This window comes from Molossus molossus, unplaced genomic scaffold (genome assembly GCF_014108415.1).
Source record: "Molossus molossus isolate mMolMol1 unplaced genomic scaffold, mMolMol1.p scaffold_m16_p_10, whole genome shotgun sequence".
Lineage (NCBI taxonomy): Eukaryota > Metazoa > Chordata > Mammalia > Chiroptera > Molossidae > Molossus > Molossus molossus.
Window position 1 is genome coordinate 20000753 of NW_023425345.1, and position 16740 is coordinate 20017492.

General features: G+C 48.7%; 1 protein-coding gene across 1 annotated transcript in view; it reads left to right on the forward strand.

The window, feature by feature from the left end:
• NTF3 (neurotrophin 3) overlaps positions 1–16740 on the forward strand; it is a 66972-nt gene that overhangs the window by 15553 nt on the left and 34679 nt on the right. The window lies entirely within an intron of this gene.

The following is a 16740-nucleotide window of genomic DNA, read 5'->3' on the forward strand; positions in this document are numbered from 1 at the left end:
CATCAGGTGGCACCTGTAAGAAGTGAGAAGAAATGTTACTGCGGTGGCTTGAAAGAATCCTTCACCTATTTCTGATGTCATCTGGGGCATAAGCTCAGGCTACTGCCGTTTGCAAGGAACAGCTCATGGGACTGAATGCAGAGAGTGGGTGTGTATGGGCAGTGGAAATGTTGTGTAGGAAGGTTGAGTTGACTTCACTATGTGTCTCTCTCTTTCTGTGAGGCTGGTCATCGAGTTTGTCTCCAGCTGTTTATTCTCATTAAACTCTTTCTGCGCAGTTACAGCCGTATCTGCAACATAGAACTTCCCTTCCCGCGCCGTCGTGGGTCTGGTTGCAGATCTCACAGATGACCTTTTCTCCTGCCCTTGGCCCCACCGTTTCGGTTGATTTTCTTATCGTTATGAAAATCCCCTGGAGACACCCTCATTTTGTGGATGCAGCGCCTTACATTTTTGAGATCATGAAATATTCAAAGTCCGTTTCTGATGGCTTTTTGCTTCCTTGCGTTTGAGTTTTTCTGGGGCTAGTGTTTGCCGTTTCTTTTCACGGTGCTGGCTCTCCTCGTACGGGCTCGCTGTTCTGATTGCTAGGGTATCTCACGCGGCAGATTCTCCTAGATGCCTCGCATGTGGTGTCTGTGCTTGGTTCCGCTTCTTAAATTGTCTGTGGTTTCTTGAATGTTAACCTTCTTTTAAGGATTCCTTACAGTTTCTGAACACTGAAGGCCCCGCCCCCCTTCTTGTTTGCAAGCTGAGGCAGCTATAAATCTACGTTGAGTGTATTTTTGTTGTGCACGTGGATTTGCTATGGGAGGAGGATTACAGTGGGTACTCGGTCTGCCACCTTGAAGTGGGAATCTCTTCCAAGTTCTTAAGAATGCTTTGGCCGCGTGAAATGTTTAAGCAGGTCACTACAGTGCAGATAATGGTGTTAGAAGCTAGGTCACTTAGCACAGTGCCTGCCCCGTAGCAGGGACTTGTTTTAGACAGACAGACTGTTCTGTTGTCCACATATTACTGTGATAAAAAGAGAGTCTCAGCCTGGTTGGAAATCTCATCTCTACCTCACCTGGCCTAGGAGACCTTGACACTGTGTCTGAGGTTCGGTCAGTTTCCGCAAGTGTAAAAGGATGGTGTTACATTGTTAGAACGACCAATAAGGTATAGTTACATAACTCAGTCTGGAACATGGTCACGTTTCAATAAACATTAGCCATTACTATCATGAAATTATTATTTCCCCAAAAGGGGAGAGCAGCTACGGGGCCATCTCAGGGAATCCGCGGGCAGGGACTGCAACCAGGCTCCGTGAGAGACCAGCCGAGGCTGTTTTCTGTCTGCAGGGTCACGTGGGTGTGCTCCCTGTGCCTGGGTACCCCGCTCTCCTCTCTCTCATTCTAGGCCTACCACCGGACTGTCCCAGGGCCCCAGTTCCAAATTCCGTAGAGAGAGATTCTGGTTGGCCCAGCGTGAGTCAGAGGTTCGCACCAGTTCATTAGCCGTAGACCAGGGGACGGGGTGTGTCATGTGGAACGTAAGTGACCTCAGAGGCCCAACCTCTCCACACAGGGGCGCTGTCAGAGTGCAGGTCTGCGACTGAGTGCTGACCCCCAAGTCACCCACTACTGTGATCAGTACACCATATCAGATCTGAAAACAGCTACGGGACATGTGAGGATGCTTGGGTGAGCGTAGATAGGGGCAGTCTGAAGGAGGTCCCTCTCTTCTGTGCTGCCCACGACCCTGTGCTGAATGGTAGGGCAGCGCCTCTCCCTAGGAGTTTCTGTGCCAGGGAGGAGAGAAGCAGTCAACAAAATGCAGATGAGTATGGGCGACAAATAAGGAGACCGCATGGAGCACCCAGTTAGGAAGAGGGCAGGTTGATGTGTCCCTGCAAGACTAGTTCTTGCTGAGCCTCATGCCATGTTCTGGTCCAGCCTGGTCTTTATGTTTGGGTAACCATTCAATCAGGGCCTTTATTGGAGTAGACAGGCATGAAATGAATTCTGCATGTAGTTTAGGAAGGCTTGGTCAGGTGTGATAGGGCGGGTCCCCCAGTCACCCTCACGCATGCTGTGTGGCCCTTGGAGCCAGAACACACCTTCCAGCTGGCTGTCCATTACTCAGCTGCGCTTCCCAAGTACACATCTTCGGCTTTTCTCTCTGACGCTTGCCCTGGGCTCCGCCTCCTCAGTTCAGAAAGTGCAGATCCTTAGTGTACACATGCAGTTCCCAGTGCGTGTGAGCTTTACCCTGCTAATTCCCTGCATTTTTCAAGCTCAACCCCAGATTAAACAACGAAGGCCTTCGGCATATCCAAGATGGCAAGAGTTCAGAGCCTTAAATCCTTGGCAATTAGATAACCAGTTTTTGATCCAGGAGGAGAGTTTTTAATGCGATAATTTTTATGATACATTGAAGATTTGTTGGCTTATTTGCATATGGGATCACGACACAGGTATCGCACTGTGCTGGGTGCTTTATGTGCACATTCCCAGGCCCCATAGCAACCTCGCAAGAGAGACCATTTTACGGATGTGGAAACTGAGGCTCAGTTGTTAGGCAGCTTGTCTGCCAGAGCCTTGATCACAAGCTAGACCTCCCCCGTGCTGCCCGTCGACACTGCCTCTCTGTTCAGGAGTGGAGTTGTGTGTCCAGCTTCCATCCATCCCTCTTTCAAGTGGCACATGCCTTTCTGTGAGAAACACACAAGGTTATTGGTGACATTCTTTTCTTGTGGGAGCCTTTTATCGAATGGTTAGGTTAATTTTTGAGTTAACTTCAAAAGGTCTCAGGCCATCGTCTTGCCTTTCCCTCTTTGTGTTTTACATTAGCTGGGAGTGTGGTGGACAGTTTTGTTCTTAGGGAAGAAAAGAGTGAATACAACCGATACCGCTGGACACTTGTGTATTTGAAGAAACGTGCTGTGGTAGAAGACTTCCTCCATCGCACACCAAGTGCAGTCAGGCTCCTGGAACGTGACTTTCTTGTCCCCCCATGGCAAATTCTGCCTACCTCATTTTATGATTGAGTGTCCTGCCTCTGTGGGGCTTCTCACGGCCATACTTTAGTTCCTGTTATTCCCAAAGCTTAGAACCACTCTCCTGACTCTGTTTGCCTGGCTGACTATGACAGGTGTTCATGTAGGAAGCCTTTCCTAAGGCCCAGAACATCTCCGGATTACTATTATTGCATTATATATGCTCATGTCTGTCTCCCCCAGGAGGCCGTACAATCTTTGTGGGTAACAGCCCTAGTCCAATTATCTTTATATCCACCAGGACTTAATAGAGTGTTCAGAAAGTGTTGGTTACACGAAACTGAACTCCAGGCAAACCTACAGCAGCACGAGGGGTCCTGGAATTTGGCAAGACTCTTTTCAGCATTGATGTATCTTTGTGGGAAGCTTTGTGGCTGCCTTAAAAGCCTTCTTTTGGTCCATGGGAAATTCATCTAGATGACTTTAAAAAGCAGCTGACCGATTACTGGCTACCACTATAAAGTCCTAGCTTTTGATTTCTGGTCTCTAAGACTTTCTTTGGCATTAATTGACATTAGGGAGAACTCTGCTAGCAGGTAATTCTTATATGAGTACCAAAAAGATCCTTCTCTCCAGAAATATTTAGTAAGCTCCTGTGATGTGCTGGGCACTGTTCCAGGTGCTGTAGATACAGCTGTGAATGAGAAAAATTAACCCTCTGCCCTCATGGGGTTTACATTCCAGTGGAGACATCCATAGATACAGAAGCAAACAAGCTTAATTACATAATAAATGTAATTCTCCTGTGGGCATCAGTGCCAGGATGGAAAACAACAAAGTGACATGGTAGACCTCGGGAGAGGGTTTTTTTTTGTTTTTTTTTTTATCCTCACCCAAGGGCATTTTTGCATTTATTGTCAGACAGAGCAGGAGGGAGAGAAGGAGGAAGAGAGAGAGAAACATCGATGCGAGAGCGACACATCGAGTGGCTGCCACCCACACGACCCCATCTGCGGCTGGGGACAAACTGCAACTGAGGTACATGCCCTTAGCGGGAACCAAACCTGGGACTCTCTGGACCGCAGGCCGATGCTCTAAATGTTGAGCCAAACTGGCCATTTAATGGGCATGTTCAAGATGCTGCGGGAGGTCTTGTGTAGCTGGGACAGAGAAGAGAGGCTGGCTGGCTTAATTGTGTAGGGTCTCAAAATAGAATTTATTTGTGTGATGGTTGAGGTGTATGATAAGAAGCCAAGGTTTCCCCATGTCCCACCCAAATATATTGGGAAGCCAGAGCCCCCTCCCCCAAGTGTGATGAAAAAGCCACAGGAAGGTTTGCAGCAGGGGACGTTGTCATCTGCTGGACATTTTTTTTGAAGGTCTCTCTGCCTGCTGTGTGGGGGACAGTGAGACACATCAGATTCCAGTACAGTGGGCAAGAGAGTGGTCTGGACTTGGGTGGTCACTAGGGAGGCATGAAGAAACTGGAAGATTCGGATCTGTTTTGGAAGCAGGGCTGGAAGGACATGCGCATGGATGAGTGCTGGAGTGAACGAGAAAGCAAGCTGTGATGCGGAGGCACCCCAGTCCCACGAGGAAGACACGCATTGCTCTTGTCAAGTTCCTAAGCCCCAGCCCCAAAAAGAGCCCTTTTCCATGCCGGGGCACTGTGTCGTTACTAGGAGCACAAGAAAAAGAAAAATAGAATGTTCACTATGCTTCATTTATCTAATCTGAAAAATGAACTCTGCTTGGTGACCTAACGGGCATAAATTCTGGTTCTAAAACAGCCACTCATTCAACAACTAGCTACTGAGTGCCTGATATGGTAAGGTATTGTGTCCTGGGCTGCTGGGGAATACAAAATGCGTGGTTCCTCACCTCCAGAAACTTAGAGTATTTCCAAGGAGCGAAGATTTCCAACCAGATAAAACTCGAGATGGAAATGAGAGGGCCGTGGGAAGCTTACATGCAGAGGGCATTTGGAGTTCCCAAGACTTTTATGGTTGGTGCTTGAGACCCCTGGTAGACCTGGAGAGTACAAGCAGACACAGAGGTGGGCGAAGGCAGGGAGTGTTTCAGGCTTGACCAATAGGCCTGAGAGGGAGAGAGTCTGTGCAGAGCCACAGGAGAAGCTGGGTCTCAGCAGCCTTTCTCCCACCCCTCAGGACACTTGGTTTTGAGGAAAGAGCCTATTGTATCCCCTCAGGGCTTCTCTTCCCTTTTCCTGTTTTTGGTTTGCCTTATTTCCCTCTAAGAGCATTCTTTGAACTTTCTAGAAACTCCTCTTGGGGTCTTCTCATCTGTTCCTAGTTTAACACTACGGGTTCTGCTTTGTAGGCTGTACCTTCCGGAAGTGCTTCTCTGGCTTCAGCACGGCACGCGTGTTGCTGCCATCCCAGTCCTGGGGCAAGAAGGATGGAGCTTGAGTGTAGGAGCAAGGCGTCAGAGAAAAACCTAACACTTCTAACTCCCAAGTTTATAGAACTCTGTCAGACCTGGATTAACAGAGAAGAGGAGAAGCACTAACAAGCTATACTCTTTGTCAAGTGCAAAGAAATCATTTAGTTCCTCTGAGGTCCGCCAAAAATAAGCTACTGGTTTGTGAAACCCCAGGATGATCCATCTGATCTAAGCCCTGCCTTTGGTTACTTAAAACATGCTGCACATGCATTTGCTGGTGTACGCACATGCAGATACACACATCTGTCTCCTTGTGCCCTTTGCCCAGACTCTGATGACTTCTGTTCTCTCCAGGAGGCTGGAATCCAAGGCTTCTAAGACGTGAGTTCTGGAACGCTTTCCCCTCTGCCTAGCCAAGGTGTCATGTCTTTCCTTCTTCCCCGGGGAGAATCATTGGCCATTGGCCCAGTGGCTGGGGCGTGAATCAGAACCACCCTCAGGTTCTGGGGAATTCGTCCCTGAAGCCCAGGTGGGCATCTGCATTGTGGTGGGTAATCTGGCTCCACCAGGCTTCCAGAGAACTCCATTTGAGTCTTTAACCAATCATGTGACTCTCAATGACCCCAGAAATGTGTAGACTTGGAGGAGCAACAGACAGCTTTGCCTTTGCTCCGGGCGGGCCTCTGCCCTCTTTGGAGAGACACTGGGGCAGAAATTATAGCATGGGGCGGGAGAAATTCCCCCGTCTTGTGTCTTTTGTTAATTTCTATTCTGCAGTGGGAGAAGCCAAAGAACAGATATTATCTTTATTAAATGATTTATTAGAAGTGATCAAGGATTGTTCTGACTTCTGGGGTTGGATAAGCCCCAAAGTGGGAAGAATTTTGCCCTTTGTTTTAATCATTAGGAAACTCAGTGCCCTACTACAGTGGTTTTAGTTTATTTTTTCCTCATGGCTGTGGGTTGAATCCCCTTTGTCTCTGCAGTTTCTGAATGGTTGCAGCCATTTCTTATACTTATCCCATGTGTCACTCAAACAAGAAGAGTAGATTTGGCTCTTTCGATCTCAAAATGATAGTAATAGTTAATATTTATTGAATCGGGACTTGTGTTCAGTTCTTTATATGTGATCTTATGAATCCTCACAACTGCCTGATGAAATAGCTATTTTATTATCCCCCCTCCATTTTGCAGACAAGGCAACAGAGGCTTGAACAGATTTTTCTACGTTGCTACTAGGATCATCTGAGAAACGATACATTGTACTTGTTTTTTAAAACGTACTGTCTATTTCTCTCTATTGTAAATACATTCCATGGAGGAGGGCATCTTTATATCCTTGCTTTGCTGCTCAGTAAATATGTGTGACGTGACCACAGCCCGTGCCCAGGATTGAGTGGCTAGGAAACAGTGGCAGCAAGCTTGGAATCACTCCTTTTTGATTCCAGAGGCTGTGTTCCTAACCCCTACCTCACACTGCCTTCCTCTTTATTTATAAATCATTTCCCTTCTCTCGTTCTACCCCCCTCTCTCGTGTCTTTCGCCCTTCTTGCTGTAACTGAGTGAAGAGCACAGCTCTCATTTACTAGATGCGGTGAGACAGGCCCCCCCCCACCCCCCCATGGTGTCCTCATCCTACGCAGCCTCAGCCTCAAAGAGCCTTTGTGGCTTCCCTGTTAATCAGTAGGTATAATTAACATATGTATAGTTATTTGATCTAATCAGAAACATGCAACATTTGTCTCCTTAATTCCAGTGTTTTGGTTTTTCCTAGACAAAGATGTGGGCCATCATCTATCTTAATAGAACTTTTACGTCCTTGGTTAAGATTATTCCTAGCTATCTTATTTTTTGTTGTTGCAGCAGTAAATGGGATTTTCTTTTAAGTTTCTCTTTCTGAGAGTTCATTATTGGTGTATTAAAATGCTGTCAATTTCTGGATGTTAATTTTGTAGCCTGCTACTTTACCAAAGTCATTTATTAAATCTAGTAGTTTTTTGGTGGAGTCTTTAGAGTTTTCTATGTGCAATATCATGTCATCTGTGAATAATAGTTTACTTCCTCTGTTCCAATTTGGATGCCTTTCATTTTTCCTTCTTGTCTGATCTCTGTGGCTAAGACTTCCAGTACTATGTTGAATGTACTATGTCAACAATAAAAAAATGAACTTAAAAAAAAAAAAGCAGTACCATAGAGCTGATTAGGGCTGCTTGAAGTCCCGCTTTCTTGTTCAGTGGACAGAGGATGAGACTGACAGCTAAAGATGACAGCAAGAGCTTTGGGGGTCCTTCCAGAAATAGTTACAACATGCAGCATTGTTTCCTGTTTATGAAATAAGTACCTGTGCTGATACATCTTTATTTTAATATATATATATTTTTAAATTGATTTTTTAGAGAGAGAGGAAGGGGGAGAGAGAGAGAAATATCCATGTGAGAAAGAAACATGGATCGGCTGCCTCTTGCACATCCCCTACTGGGGATTAAGCCCACAACCCAGGCATGTGCCCTGACCAGGAACTAAACCAGCAACTCTCAGTCCATGGGACAACACTCAATCCACTGAGCCACACCAGCTGGGCGCGGCCACTGTTTTTCTATCATAGTCAACCTACCTTTCTTATACATTTTAATACACATATCTGGTTATTTTATTAGATCGGATTTCTAAACGTTACCTTTCTGAGTGTATCGATGTTAATGTGTTGAAAAAAGGTGATGATTTTTGAAAGGCTTATCATCTCTGAGTGGAGAATCAGAGTTGATGGTTATCCCAGGGCAGCAGAAGGGCTCACTGGCCGGCTTCGAGGTCCCTGCCTTGCCCCTACCTCACAACCTGCAGGTGCAGTGAAGGGCACTGCGGTTCGTGAGAAAGACTGCCACCTCCCTCTTCGCTCCCTTAGCTTGATCTTCTAGGCCTGTGTGCTTTCTTGATCTAATTTTTGGATTGTTCTCCTGCTGTCTTCTACTCTCACACCATCCCCAACCTTTCAACTAGTGCTCACTGCAGAGAGCAGGGGACAGAGAGTCAGGTGCAGGAGCCGGGCCAGCTTGGCTCTGAATCCCAGTTCCACCACTTACTGGTGGGGTGACCTCTAGTAAGTTACTCCAGTAAGATGACACATCTGTCGTCCTCACTTTCCTCAGCTGTGAAGTGGAGAAATAATCTAACAAGCACAATCCGATACAACCACAATCCCGTCGGATTGTGCAAAGATTAAACGATCCAATTCATGTAGAATGCTTAAAACACTGCTTGGCACATGGGAAGCATTTAATAAATGGCGGTTTATTAAATGAATTTTAAGGTGGATAGATCAATAACAGAGTATTATTACTAATATATATTCATATTGTTTTGACTTCTAAGGTCTTCTGCAAGATGCTAGCAGTACTGTGTGTGTGTGTGTGACTCACAACCAGACTTCCTTCAGTCCCTTGTACCAGCTCTCGCCTACCTTTTCATGTTTCCTAACCTTTTCTCTCCCTGCCGGGAACACTCACTAGTTTACAGAGGGTGGCCTTTTCTCTGGCTTCCCAACCTGCCCACATTTCTCTTTCCCATTCCTCTCAGACTCTCCCTCCTTATCAGTCTACTTGTTCCACTTTGGAAAGGTTGGAGCCTGGCTGGCAGCTTTTCTGGTTGGCGTTATTGGTGCTGCATTGTAAAACATTCCGTCTGCTGCTCAGAAATCTCTCCGATCCGCGTCGCACTGCATTTGTTCTCCCAACAGATGTGATGGGCCGTTGGAGGGTTTTCTTCTCCCGTTTGCCCAGCCTCCCGCCCCGTCAAGCTCCCCCCTTGTCTGGGATGTTTTCTCCAGCTGACCAGGGATATCCGTGCTGAAGGTCTCCTCTGCCCAGCAGCACCAGGATTGGCAGGGCTGCCAAGACTTTCTGGAGTGCCTTCTTAGGGGGAGGAAGGAGGAAGATGTCTGGGACTGTGCAGGTTACAGTTTGAATTTCCTAGACAGGCTCCAGGAGCTCTTTCGATGCATGGCATGCATGATTCAGCTTGTCCTGTGTGGCGTGTTAACAAAACCTCAACCTTCCGTTGTCTGTTGTGGGCAATCGTGTGAGGCCCTAGGGGATGGCGGGTAGCCCAGGAGGACCATGAGAGTAGGTCAGGTGTATGAGTTTCTCAGGGCTGCTGTAACAAAGAAGGAGTGGAATGATGGGGAAGAGACAGTGAGGGATGCACCCGATCTGTGCGGGGCGGTGGGGCTGTGGAAGGTTGCTGCGCAGCCGTGAATTCTTGTCCCAACCCCGCTGCAAGGCTGCCTGCCTTCCGCCTACACACTTAGCTTCTCTGCACTGTGGTTCCTCCGTGAGATTGGGAGGTGGATGCCTGCTGCCTAGGATCTCATTTCTGGCCAGAACAGAGTTCTCAGAGCCTAATGTTTGGATCAATGAAAGTTCTCTGCCCCGGCCCCCTGCAGAGAGGACAGCCCCTCTTCTTGGGGAAACATCTTCTGAGCAGGGCAGCCCTGTCCAAGGGTCGCCCAGCACGCATCTGGTGCCCTGCCTGTGCCTCTTGAAATGGCCCCCACTTCGCTCACTCCCGACTCCTGTTTCTTTCCACATGTGAGCTTGCTACTCCTTTTCATGATCCCCATTATTCCTTGACTGCTCACATCTGTGTTTGATCGCTGTCCGCTCCGGGAGGCTACGCCAAGTTTCTTGAACACAGCCCGGGACTGCCTGGGCCGATGCTGTGCGTTAGCTGGGAGGCGAGCGGAAGATGCCTGTGAGCTGGGGAGGGGGCAGAGTGCCTGGGCTTGGCCTCCAGCTTCGGCTCCAGAAGCGCTGCCCTAACAGGTTAAATAAATCGTTGCGCCGTGAGCTTGAAAAGAACACGACCGTTCATCGTTTTCTAAATGCAAGGCAACAAGCATTTATTTGAGATCAGTAAGAACAGCTATTGAGCAGCACTGATTCCGGCCGAGGCCCAAACAGTGTTCTGATTAGGAGACAAAGGCATGGGGTACTTATTTATGAGAAAGGGAGCCCCCTCAGAATGTGACCTTGTTACATCAGTAGAAGGCAGGCATTTCTGTTGGTGCTGATAACATAGTGATGTTAATTCTAAACAATGTTTTCAATTTTCAGTCCAGTAGTTATCAGTAGTCATAATACTAACTGCTTTCTTGTTATCTTTGCAAGCAGTTCTTTGGGTCACAATGTCCCAAGGTTATTTTGCCCTGTTCTAACATTCCACAGTGTGGGGTATAAGGTGCACAGTTCCTCTGGTTGGCAGCCCCGGCTCCATTTCAAAGTGGCTTTGTTTATGTTATTGTTTACAGGGCTCTGATTACCTGTTCACCTGGCCTCAGTCCCCTCCCTACACACACACACACACACACACACACACACACACACACACACACAGAGCCCCTCTATTCAAAGGAGCCCCAGCCTGCTCCGGCCATTCCGTTTAGCCTGCCTGCACCTGGGCAGCGTGCGGCCCAGGCCTGCACCTGTGCACACGGAGGATGGGGCGGGCAGGGCAGGAACGGCTCAGAGAGGTAAATGCCTTGTTCAGGGGCACTCAGCAGCTAAACTGCAGACACACCCCTGACTCAAAGACACTGCAAGAAGCCTGCTCTGTCCTGCCTATAACTGAAGCCACTTTTATTATGGACAGAGACAGTGAAGAATAACCAGGGAGGAGGGTCGGGAGTGAAGGTCAGTGGTTAGAATCTGATAGTTAGAGAGTCTAGGACAATAGGACCGACTCTGGAGCGATGCAGGTCATAGTGGTCCACCCCAGACGGGGTAAACTTCAGCGCCACCTGGGCCAATGGAGAAAAAGGAGGGGTGTGGGCCCACTGCAGGGCAGCAAGCTGAGTGCTTTGGGGTAACTTCTTCCTTCGCGTGCCCTAGGAATGCCCCAGCCAGCAGGCGGGCCTCAGCAATATTGCCCTCAGTTTGCACGGGACGGGGCGGCTCTTAGTAGTGCAGGATGCACTGTGAGCATTAAATATGCCCCTTCCAGTTACAACCAGGAACACCTCCTCACATTTCCAGATGCCCTTTAGTAGGCCCAGTGCCAGCCCTTTGTGAGCCTCACGTAGCCCAACGTTGATTAAATGAGTGAAAAAATAATGAATGATAAACTACCTTTGTGACTTTGCAATTTACTGCAGCTTCCTTTCCTCACTCTAGACGTGGACTGAACATGCGGGATGGGGACGCTGGCCTCTCCAGCCCCAGGTGGAACTGTGCCGAGGTGGTTGAATCCATCCCTCCGCAGCGGGCCCGCAGGCAGGGCTGACGCTGGCTGCCCACTCTCTGGGCCAAGGTGGTCCTCGTGTGTTCTGTCAGGCCGGGAGCTCTGGGTCCACCTCCACCTCCACCACCCCCTGAGCAGGGACTCGGGGTTAAAGCTCTGGCATCCATCTGCTAAGTGTCAGACTGTTGCAGGGGAGGCTTGTGTAGGGTTCTCTCTCCGCGGCTCAGCGCACATGTGATGACGAGGACCAGATTCCGTTTCTGAGCTCTGATATTTGCCAAGATTTTTACCAGGCTTCCTGCAATAGACAGAGGAACTGCACAAGCTCCCTTAGGTCCAGCGAGCGGGGCCCGCGTTCACCTGTCTCTGAAACACCGCACCGAGGAGAGCAAGTGCGCTGAGCTTCCCGCAGCTGCCCATGCAGGAGAGCGGGCGACAGAGGAGCTGCTCCGGCCCCACCACCCACCCACAGGTCGCTGCCTGGGTGTGCTCACCTGCAAAGTGGAGCAAGCGATCATCGTGCTGCTTTTGCTGCACAGGTACAGGAGGAGGAAGAGGGAATACTTACGAAGGGCGTTGGATTCCAGGGAGAGCAGCAGCTGTGTACATTCATGGCGACTAGGGTTTGAGGAGTGTCGGGTCAGAGGTTAGCGATTGATCTAGTCTGGTCTTGAGTGTCATCGCCAGGACGTTCTGGGGGTCTGTGAACTAGAGGCCCCTGGTGTCCTTCCTGCCATGCTGGAATGACTTCATTCCATCTCCTACCATGCTTCTCTCCTCCCTTCACAACACTTCCTTAGCGGAAACTCCATTTCCACGGTTTCCGTTCGAAGCATTCTGGCTTCCACCACCACGGCCACCGTGTCGCCAGCCCCAGCGAGGAGAGCCAGCCCCGTCGTGCCTGCCTTGGAGCACCCTTTTCTGCCCGTATTCCTTCCTGAAGTTCTCCCTTCCTTAATCCACCCCGCTTCCTGCGTTTGGACCTCTCTCTGTGGCAGTGTCTCCCTCTTTCCTTAGCTGACTGTCTCCTCCACCTGACCAGGCTCTCCTCCTCCCACACACTCTCCGTAGCCAGGGCCAGGCATTCCAGGGGTCTGTGTCTGTGGGAGGCTGACTCCCGACATTCAGGTATTTCCTCCTAAACCCCACGCCCAGGTGTGCGGCCGTCCAGTGAAAGCCCCCCCTAAGTCTTATGGGTACCTAAACATCAGTGTGTCCCAGACTGAACAAGGGCCCCCTCTGTGCCCCAAACCCGCTCTGCCTCCAAGTGAACATTCTCCTTTGTTTCCCAGCTTAATACATGGGACCACCTGCTACTGTATTTGGCCAAGTGGGAAACATGGGAGTCATGCTGAGCGTGTTCCCTTCTCTTATTTCCACGACGAACCTCCAAGTCCTCCTGATTCTAACCTCTAAACATCTTTTGAGATTGTCCAGATCCGCCACTACCCTAATCAAAGCCTCCTCATCTCTTGCTGTTCTCCACTCCTCGCAAAGTGAATGGGATCATTTTTCTACTTGAAATCATGTAATGGTTTCCTCTCTTTCTCTCTCCTCTCCTCCCCTCTCCGTTCTTTCCCTCTCTTTCCTCAGCCGTACTGAGGAAAGGGCTTTATTGTTTCCCAGAACACACAAGGTACCTTCTTGCCTCTGAGCCCCAGTACTTAGGTATTCGCTCCTACCACCTGGAATGATCTCTTTGTGTACCCCCCCCCCCCCAAGCCTCCTGCTCGACTCTTATCACCCTTCAGGTGTCAGCTTGCGCGTCACTTCCTTTGTCATGTAGGTTGTCTCTGATCTGCTGTCTTATGCCACGGCCCCCTGCACATGCTTCCCCAGCACCTTGTACCTCCACTCACACACCACATTTCTTATGGTAACTACTGGTCCAACCCCCTTCTTTCTAGACTATAGACTTCTTGAGGGCAGAGACCAGATTCCTGCTTGTTGATAGCATAATTTCCAATCACACCTAGCACAGTGCCTGGCTTCTCCTAGTCAGTAATTGGCCGTGAAATGAATGGATGAGTGAACAAAAGGTGTTTGCCTAGCAGAAAGTTGGAATAGTATCAAAGACCAGGGCTGGAGTTAAGAAAAAAACTTCCTCAGGGTGGCATTATGAATTCCCAGAACAGGTGACTAACCCTCGTTCACGTTGGCAAACATGTATTCAGTGCCACACAGCCAGGTAAAAAATTGAATGAAGTTTAATCCCTTCCCACAAGGAGCTTGCTCCTTTTTTGAAAGCCTCTTAAAACAATCTCTGAAATGATTTTTGAAAGGTAGATGAACTGGTCCTTCCTTCTCTGTGACCAGTGATATAGAAAAAGGGAGCATGCACACACACACACACACACACACACACACACGCACTCAGAGACACCATGCTCACACACATGGACCTGCCCAAACCCTTCTCTTTTACAAGATGGTAACTCACGTTTCAGTCTGGGCTTTTGGCAGCCATGGACAGTCCCATCAGCCGTAGATCTAGGGGAGCAAGCATGCCTGTTGTTGTGGAGTTTGCAACTGGATCTTGGCTGACTTCCTTTCTGACCCCATTTCTCACTCTGCTGCCGTACTTCCCAGTTAACACCTGACCCACTCCGCAAAACTAGCTTTCTCCTGTCCGTGCTGAGAGTTCATCTTCTCTTCCTCCTCTGGATTCTCAGAGGGGATGAAGTCAGACGATGGACACTGACCACACCCTTCCTCCTTGACCCCGAGAAAGTTTCTTGGAAGCTACCCAGAGGCACCCAGTTCTTGAGGGTGAACGATCATCTGAAAAGAGACCTTGGGAAGCTCAAGGCTCAGTGCCTGCCCCCAAGTCCCTCAGTTAAGGACATGTCGGTGTGTCACTCTCAAAGACGTTGCTCTTATTCCCCTGCTAGGGTGACACACGGCACTGGCCCCTGCCCTTCACACCCCAATAAGAGGCTATTTCCTGGAGTCCTTATAAGTGGTTCCATCCTCTTTGGGGCTGTTTTCATTTTAATTATCCTCAGGGAGGAATATACGTTTGGACCTTTGCCTGGCTGTGAAATTTCATTTCCATTTCTTTACACCTGTGGTTGCAATATGAGAAAAAAGACCAGAGCTCAGCTGATGTTCCAGACCTAGGTTATCAAGGTGCTTTGGCTGTTCTTTCCCAGAGGGGGCTGTTTTCCAAGAGTGGATTTCATCAGCGGAGCCTTTGAGGGGCTGCATTTCTTCAGCTGCCTTCTCTTCGGGGTCTCTGGCCTCTGATACTTTCTTCTGCTCAGTCACATGAGCTCGGTCTGCACGCTCGGTTCACATCTTTAAGTCTGAGGTTGAAAAGATATTTGACTGGCCATTCCAGATGCTCACTCCAATTGTAATTTGTCCCAAGGGGCCAGCTTATCCTCTTGCTTCTTCCTTTTTTTCTGATCCCACCTGTCAGCTTCCACCAAGGGAACCTCACAGAAGCAGAACTGGTTTGGTCCCTTTGTTAGCACAATGCCAATCATCTTGAGGGATTTCTCCATCATAATATGCCCCTTCCTACCTCCATGGATGCCAGTACTTAGACTGCAATGAGCAAACATTTCCCCCCAAGACCTGGGACACCTTCCCAGGGACAATGAGGGAGGGCTAGGTCAATACCAGCAACCCACCCCAGGTTCAACCTTGTTCTCTCCTTTCTACAATAAACTGGATCAGAACCAGCAGCCCTATAGGAATACATTTCTTTGCCTCAAAACCAGGCCCCAGAGAGCATTTGAATCCTTGGCAGAGAGGTGTAGGCTTAATTAATTTTTCTCTTTTTCCCTTTGAATCTCTTGGAATACACACACATACTCACAGTCGTGCACAATTGGGTGCATAAAAATTTTAATGGCAGGTGGTGTTAGCAGTTCTTTTCTTCCTGAAACAGACCAGGGTTTTTCCATCTGGACTTTTTAGCAGGACCTAAGAATATTGACTTTCTAACCACTTGGATATGGGTGGAGTGAGCAGAATGGGAATGGGGGAGAAGGTTCAAGGGGGAAATATGCTTATATATAAATCACATGTGGAGGGGGTTTTGAAGTCATTATTGCTTCAGGATGTGTGAACTGTAATTATTTTTTAAGGTCCTGATTTGCCCAATGAGCATTTCCCAGGGTTGCTGCTCCAAGCATGACGTCTTTGCTGTCAGGGGGTCCAGCCTGCTCTGATAGGAGTTTAATCGCTTTAAAGGGGGTCTCAGGGTAGGATCCAGTTTCTCCAGGTTCTCAGCTGCGGTCAGTCCTGCCTGCAGCACAGCGTCCAAATGACTTCGATGATTAAGACAATAGAGTTAAAATGAAGAAGAGACATTTCCCCCCACTCTTTCCCCTTTTATTTCTTTTTAATGGTTGGCTGCACAAGGCAGTAAATCACGCTGAGGCTGCAGAGCTATTGGCCATTAAACTTGCTCTTTGCTCTCCTCAGTTTTCTGCTCAAACAGGCATTGCTGCTTGGCCTGAGCTCTGAAGGTGACTTCTCGGCTGCGTCTGCTCAGCTCTGACTCCCAGCCTGGTCCTGCCTTCTCACCAGCCTCCTTCCTGTCCTCACGCACCCGCTGCCTCTTGACTCCATTCCTCATGCTCTATCAGCTGCAGCCCTTGGTCAGTAATGGTTATTCCAGGGCAGGCCCCCTCTGTGTTTCGAGAGAGTTTTCTTTCCCCAATGGGCCTTTCTGGATAACAGGAGGGTCAAACTGGAGCAACTTACAGGAAGAAGCCCTTAGGGACATCTGCCTCCATAGGCCACGCTGATCCAAGACTTATTGTTTGGGTTAGCCCCTTTTAAAGAAATATGGAAAACATGGGAAAAGAAAATTGAAGAAAAATGTTGGAAATATTTGAGAGGCCTGTGCATGGGGAAACTTGAAAAGGTGGAGAATGGGATTTGTGATAAAACTTTGTCACAGGGTAACCTGTTCTTTCATTGGAGTATGCTCTTGTGCAGGGATGACAAACACACTCAGCACATGTGCTACCATTCTCAAGTCCCCTCGGAGCAGACATCTCTAATCAATCACAGCACTCTTCCCCGTCATTCCTTTGCCTGCAGCAGACATCACTAATCCATCATAGCACTCGTTTCCCACTGAGCTTTACAATGCCTTTTAATCCTCAGCA